Source organism: Anas platyrhynchos, chromosome 2 (genome assembly GCF_047663525.1).
Source record: "Anas platyrhynchos isolate ZD024472 breed Pekin duck chromosome 2, IASCAAS_PekinDuck_T2T, whole genome shotgun sequence".
In the NCBI taxonomy this organism is placed as follows: domain Eukaryota; kingdom Metazoa; phylum Chordata; class Aves; order Anseriformes; family Anatidae; genus Anas; species Anas platyrhynchos.
The window spans coordinates 23,896,849-23,903,832 of NC_092588.1; the positions used below are offsets into that span (position 1 = coordinate 23,896,849).

At 40.8% G+C, this 6,984-nt stretch overlaps 1 non-coding gene across 1 annotated transcript; it reads left to right on the plus strand.

The window, feature by feature from the left end:
• The first annotated feature begins 1,418 nt into the window (after window positions 1-1,418).
• Window positions 1,419-1,489, plus strand: TRNAG-CCC (transfer RNA glycine (anticodon CCC)). Its single transcript has one exon. It is a non-coding gene; the product is annotated as a tRNA-Gly (tRNA).
• Window positions 1,490-6,984: the final 5,495 nt, after the last annotated feature.

Genomic DNA, 6,984 nt, shown 5'->3' on the forward strand with positions numbered 1-6,984 from the left:
TTCCTCCCTTTGTCGCAGACAGCAATTACCCCCATGTACAGATGGGGAACAGAAGTTAAATGAGTTACTTGAGGTCACACAAAGCTAGAGCTGAACACAGCTCTTTTGGCTTCCAGGACTGTGACCTAAAACATAATCTTCCCTTTTTCTCTACCAGCATTGCAGCTTCCATCTCATTAAAGACTCAGCACAGTGGTTATCACAATTTTACACTAATTTTAACTCATTTTCTACATCAGTGCTCTGCATTTAATTACTTCATAATATATCTCTGAATCATTTAATATGCTGTAACTGCTTTTCTGTGTTAAATAGAAGCATCAAGTGGTCTGGCAAAGCTCAGCTTTAAATAAATAGACCTCAAGGGGGAAACCTGATTGAGATGGGGAGATATTTCTTTTCCCCAAAAAAATCTGTGGCTAACCTTATCCATGTTTCCCTAGACTGTTAGAAAGCTCCATAGAGTGGAACTGAGAAAATAACTGGGAAAAAAAAAAAATAAATGCATATATATTTGACTGGTGCAGCCTTCTTTTCAATCTCCATAGCATTCAAAAGGATATTTCTGATTTTTTTATATGCTAATTATTTATACTTATTCATGTATACTTATATCATGAAAATATTTTTGTGATATATCATGAAAAGCAGCGTGCTGGTTAGGTAGGGAAAGGAAAGCAACAAACAGAAAAGGAAGAAGTTACTGGCAATGAGCATTTAGTTTGCCAAAATGCTTGTTACAAAGCAAGAAGAGCTGATAAGACAAACTCAGTGTCTCAGCAGATATTCAGCAATAAAGTAATAGTAGAGAGCAGAGTAACATGGCCAAGATGCAGACTGAACTCTGCTCTTTGCAGGAGATACAGTCATTTTGGGAGAGCAGACCGCTGGGGAGGACAAAACCACAGATCCCCAGAGGCACTGAAATTTTAGTGATTACTGTGGCCTGAAAATAATATTTTAATCCAATTTTCTTAGCAGGAAATTCTACATCTTTTCCAGCAGATTATTTTTAAACAAAGAATAAAGTTAAAATAATGGTACAGAAAATGATGAAATGTTTGATAAGCACTTTTTTTCCAAATCTGAGAAAAACTATTCATGGAAATCATATTTTATAGAGGCAATCTATAGCTGGTATGTAGACTAATATGGGAAAAAAAAAAAAAAAAAAAAAACTGCTGGCAGCATTTTCTAATCCTAATCCTTAGGACAGAATTTCTGGTAATTTACACATCCAGAGGAATTGGCTGAAACATCTGAAGACACTCACACATTAAGTCAATGGGGAAACTTCAGCAGATGAGCACAAGATCATCCCAACTTGGCGGTGGACACCTGGGTGCCCCTGGGCTCAGGCCAGCTCTGCACAGGTACATCTCAGGGCATAACCTTGAGCTTGAGTGTGATTTTTCACAGCACCAGTGGTGTAGTGGTATCATGCAAGATTCCCATTCTTGCGACCCGGGTTCGATTCCCGGCTGGTGCACTTAATTCCTGCAGCTACTTCAGGAGCCTGTCCCCAATGACAGGGCTCTCAGCACCTTTTAGGGCCCTTTGATATCTAAGCTGATAGAGTGGAGGACTGTAGAGGCACACCTCACGGGAATCCTTAGGTCAAAGGAGACAACAAAAACTTTTTAATTGCCTAGGAGAACGATGCTGAAGCTGGGCGTGAGGCAGATGTCTCATCTATATGTTGGCATCTATACCAATGCACGTAGCATGGGCAACAAACAGGAGCTGGAAGTGACTGTGCCAACAGGCTAACTACAACCTACTTGCTATAACTGAAAGATGGTGGGGTGGCTTCCATGACTGGAGTACTGTGATGGATGGCTACAAGCTCTTCAGAAGGGATAGACAAGGAAGAAAGGGTGGTGGTGTGGCTCTTTATGTTAAAGAGTGTTTTGATATTGAAGAGCTTGGGGTTGGGAATGATAAAGTTGAGTATCTATGGATAAGGATCAGGGGGAAGGCCTGTAGGGGTGCCAGACCCCTTGTAACAGACCCCTTGTAACAGACCCCTTGTTGGGGGTCTGTTACAGACTGCCTAATCAAGATGAAGAGATGGATGAGGCATTCTATGAGCAGCTTGCAATAGTTACATGATCGCCAGCACTTGTTCTCATGGGAGACTTCAACTTCCCTGATATATGCTGAAAATATAATACTGCACAGAGGAAACAGTCCCAGAGGTATCTAGAGTGTGTGGAAGATGGCTTCCTGACACAGCTGGTACGAGAGCCTACCAGGAGAGGTGCCCCACAAGACCTGCTCTTCACTAACAGAGAAGGACTAGTGGGAGATGTGAAAGCTGGGGACCGTCTTGGGCAGAATGACCATGAAATTGTAGAGTTTTCTATCCTTGGTGATGTCAGAAGGATAACTAGCAAAACTGCTGTCTTGAACTTCCAGAGGGCAGGCTTTGACTCGTTCAGGACACTTATTGTAGGGGTCCCTCAGGAGTCATTCCTGAAGGGCGAAGGGCTCCAGGAAGCCTGGGTGCTCCTCAAGACAGAAATCTCAAAGACACAGCAGCAGGCTGCTCCTGAGTCCCATAAGGCAAGCCAGCGGGGAAGAACACCAGCATGGATGAACCAGGAAATTTTGTTGAGACTCCAGGAGAAAAATAGAGTCTACATCTGCAGGACGAAAGGACAGACTACCTGAGGTGACTACGAGGAAGTTGCTAAGATATGCAGAGAGGAAGTTAGAAAGGCAGAAGCCCAGCTTGAACTCAGATTGGGCACTGTATTAAAAAAGAACAAGAAATCCTTTTACAAATATATTAACAAGAGAAGAACCAAGGAAAATTTCCATCTTGATGCGGCATGGAATGTGATCACTGAGGATAAGGATAGGGTTCTCAACGCCTTCTTTACATCTGTCTTTAACAGCTGGATCAATTATCCTCAGGGAACTTTACAACTGACCTGGAAGTCCTGTGTGATTCAGGTAGAGCATCACCCCCTGTATCCAAGAAGAGACAGAGACCTGCTCCTCCACCTGGAATGTCACAAGTCCATGGGACCAGATGAGTTCAACCCTAGGTTGCTGAGGGAGCTGGTGGAAGCGATTGCCAAGCCACTTTCCACCATCTATCAGCATTCCTGGTTATCTGGAGAGGTCCCAGAGGATTGGAGGCTTGCCGATGTGGCTCCCATCTACCAGAAGGGCCGTAAGGAGGACCTGGGGAACTACAGGCCTGTCAGTCTGACCTCAGTTCCAGGGAAAGCTCACCTTGGGTGAGATCACATGGAACTTGCATGGCATCCAGGGGATCAGGTCCAGCCAGAATGGGCTGAAGCTGCCCCATCAGCAGCCCCAAACCACTGCTGCTGATGTTAAACCCTGGAATTGGTTGCCTAGTCCAACCTGCTTGCCTGAGTGGCAGAAGGAGAACATCTCCATAAGGAGATTCATCCCACTGACATGAAACATTTTAGGAAGGAATAAATTCTAGATGCATCAGGTTAGAGAGTCACACAGAAGCAGCTCTCTCCCAAGAAGCAATGTGAGTGCATTAGCACCAAGGGCCATAAGGTATGTCCCAGCAAACACAGAAGCTTGCAGGCTGGTTGCATACCATAGCAGACACGTGCTCCAGCACACCTGAGAAAGGCTGGAGCAGGTGGTGACCAGCAGCTGTGCAGAGCAGAAGTACAGAGTCACATTTTTCAGATATATTTTTAATCCCAAATTTCCCAAGGTTACTCCTAGGGAGCAGTGTGGTTTACACAACTACATCTCTGTTGGACTGAACCGAAAGCTACAGTCTATTTATTTTTTTATATTACTCAACCAGTTCCACCAAAAAGCCACACCTTCTTTGGACATTGCTTACATGGTGCAGAAGGGGAACTTTTAAATCACATGTATTGTATACAGAATATAATTTAATGCAGAATATACTTTAATTGCTTCCTGAAGTCTATGATTTTGGTAAAACATATCTCCAGCGTCATGCAAATCTGGATTTTATTATTATAACCTGAGGTGTGATTGAAACTGATTTGTAAATGAATTCATTTCTAAAAATATGAAGTCATACAAAATTGCCTACTATTAGTTCAAGTTTTTATCTGGCACAATAAATAAATCCCAGTTCTCCTCAGTGAGGAACAGGGAGAAAAGTACTAAACTGTGGAAAACACCTTTTGAAGAAAAAATGTTCAGTAATTATTCCAATCTGTACCTACCTTGCTTTTAATTAAGCAAGAAAATGTTTTCTCTTATGGAGAAAAGATCAAACAAATTTCTGACTAAAATATTCCTGAATTCATATATTGCACATTTTTAAAAATATAGCTTTTCTATGTAGTGTTGTGAAAAAAAAATAATAAAATAAAGTAAGATAAAATACTTTATATTTCCCTACTCTCAGTTTGTATTCTAGATTATTAGAAAAATGCTACAAACACAACTTCACTTATATTGTTCCTTATCTTGGGCTCAGAAAGAAGGTTGCTTCTGTCAGTGTTATTATTTCCCAGTGCTCTTCCCATATTTGCTCTTCTTTCCTCTGCTCATTCAAAGCTAAAAATGATATCCACTTTCATTTTTTCAGTGTCTTTCAGCCAAAACATATTTTTTAGCCTCTTTTGTTATCAAATCCCCATCAAACCTGTAAGCCCTTGCAGCAAGATTTGGAGACTGTTGCATTCACAAGTTCAAGGACTAAAGCCATTGCCAAATTCACAACAACTCCAAATCGAGGCTTCTTGGCAAGGATCAAATTGCCAAATCACACTCTGTTCCAAGGTAGAGCAGCTGACAGGGACTTCAGGGACCTGTTCTGCTGGTGGGGACATTGGTGCAGGTGCTGGAGCCAGGCAGGAGGTGTGGAGGTGTTTGCAGCCACAGAGCTGGACCAAGCAGTAGCTGTAGCATGTTTTGTGCATGAATATGGAAAATTTTCCATGCATGAAAAACCTTTGTGGATGTGCAGTAACTGGCAGTGCTTTGAGGGCCGTGGCAGCATCTCCTGGAGCTTCCCCACACATTTCTTACCTGGTGCCCAGGGCTGGGTATGCTCCTGGCTGAGCTGGTGTGACAGGCCCTGGCTGTGAGGTCCTGCCCTGTCAATAACCACCTAAGTCCTGGGATGTTAATTAAATTTGAAATTGTGCCTCATAATTAGCTGAATGCTAAAAATTAGAACAGTATTGATTAAAACAGTGCAACTATTTCCACAATTAAAACTACTAGCAGTACCTGTACTCTTACTGCATATTGTCTTCTGCATCCAGAAACCTCATCAGTGGAGTATGGCCTACAAAACATGTTGTAGGGGACAGCAGTGAGGATAAGAGACGTTGGTAAAGTTCTAATAACATTGACTAACTACAAGAAATTTCTATGTATATTTTAATAGGTAATATAAATAAATGAATAATGCAAGCTTAAGAAACAAAGAGATGACTGACTGCTCTGTTGTAATAAAATTATATATACACAGCAGCTTCTTTATGGTTTTATTTTCTTTTTCCATTAGATCTGAGAGAATCACAGAGACTTTCCCTGATGAATGTAAGTGACTGGATGATTTCATTTCTTCCTTCTTTGGATTGAATTAGGCTGTTGCCATCTGCTTAGCGTCTTAAGTACTTTTGAGGAAAAATTCTTTTCACTTCCATCATTATGCAATGGTTATGCAGTTTCTTGCCATCTTTGAGTGCAGTCACTGAAAAGATAGAGCTAAAATTAGGGGAAAAAAAGGATCTGTCTGAGTATCAGTTGCTGTCTGTGCTATGCCTCCTATTAAATCTGCCCTGCAGGTGGTTAACACTCTTGCAAACTTATTTTCATTTCTACTCTTATTTCTAAAGACCAGAAGTATAATGCAGTATAATGCCATTTGACTTTTTTTTTCTTTCTTTCTTCCTTCCTTTCTTCGTTTCTTTCTGTTTTTTGTTTGTTTGTTTGTTTGTTTGTTTGTTTGTTTCAGAGATGTAGATCTCAGTTTTTCCCTTGGTAATGCAATATTTTTCTAGGATAGCTTAAACATTTGTCTCATTGCTCTGATGTTTTGGTATAGTGCTAACTTGCATCCAAGACTTTGTTCTGCATTTCTCTGTAAGGATAAAGTTCTTTCCTATTCAGTATTTTCACCAAGTGAAGTATCTTACACATTGATTAAATGGTTGTGCAAGCTTTCTTTTTTTCTTTTTCTTCTTTTCTTTTTCTTTTTCTTTTTTCTTTTTCTTTTTCTTATTCTTTTTCTTTTTCTTTTTCTTTTCCTGTTCCTGTTCCTGTTCCTGTTCCTGTTCCATTTCTGTTTCCGTTTCCTTTTTCTTTCTGATAAGCTATACAGATCACATTTTTTTACATTTTCAAGTTCCAAATCGTGTTAATGGCTCTATACAGTCTTCCAGTACTGGGGTGTAATGTCTCAGTATTACAAATAGTATGTTGAGAGGGGAAATCACCTCCCTATATTGACTTTGTATATATTAACTTCTTCATTCATAGTATCACACTGAAATCTAACCTTCAGCTGTGTGTTTACTATGACTCCTAAATCCTCACGTGTTTTTAAACAGCAGACAAACTAATGCTGTGTTGTTTTACAATACAATGGCATATAGCAACCTGAAAGATAAATAAAAAACTTAAGTATTACAATGCAGATAAGGCACCAGAAAATGCGAGTCTGTCCCAGCACATGTATCAAATACCATCACATCCCTATCACCATAATTCCTGAGTACTTGCCAGCAGCACATTAAGCAATGGGATTGCTATCTGTTTTGGGTGTTTCATTCACTCCTTCACCTGCTTCCTGAGGGTGGAGAGCTGACTGTGCACTACTGGGTTTTCCTTTAGCTGGGTTTCTCATTCAGATATATTTTTCCTAAATGCTTCATCTGCTGTACATCTAGTCAGGGAGAACAAAGCTGGGCGACATGCCTCCTGCATATGGTGTGGAAAGCACTGAAGCTCGGGATGCTCATTATTCCCGTAGGAGCCAGATCCACCGTC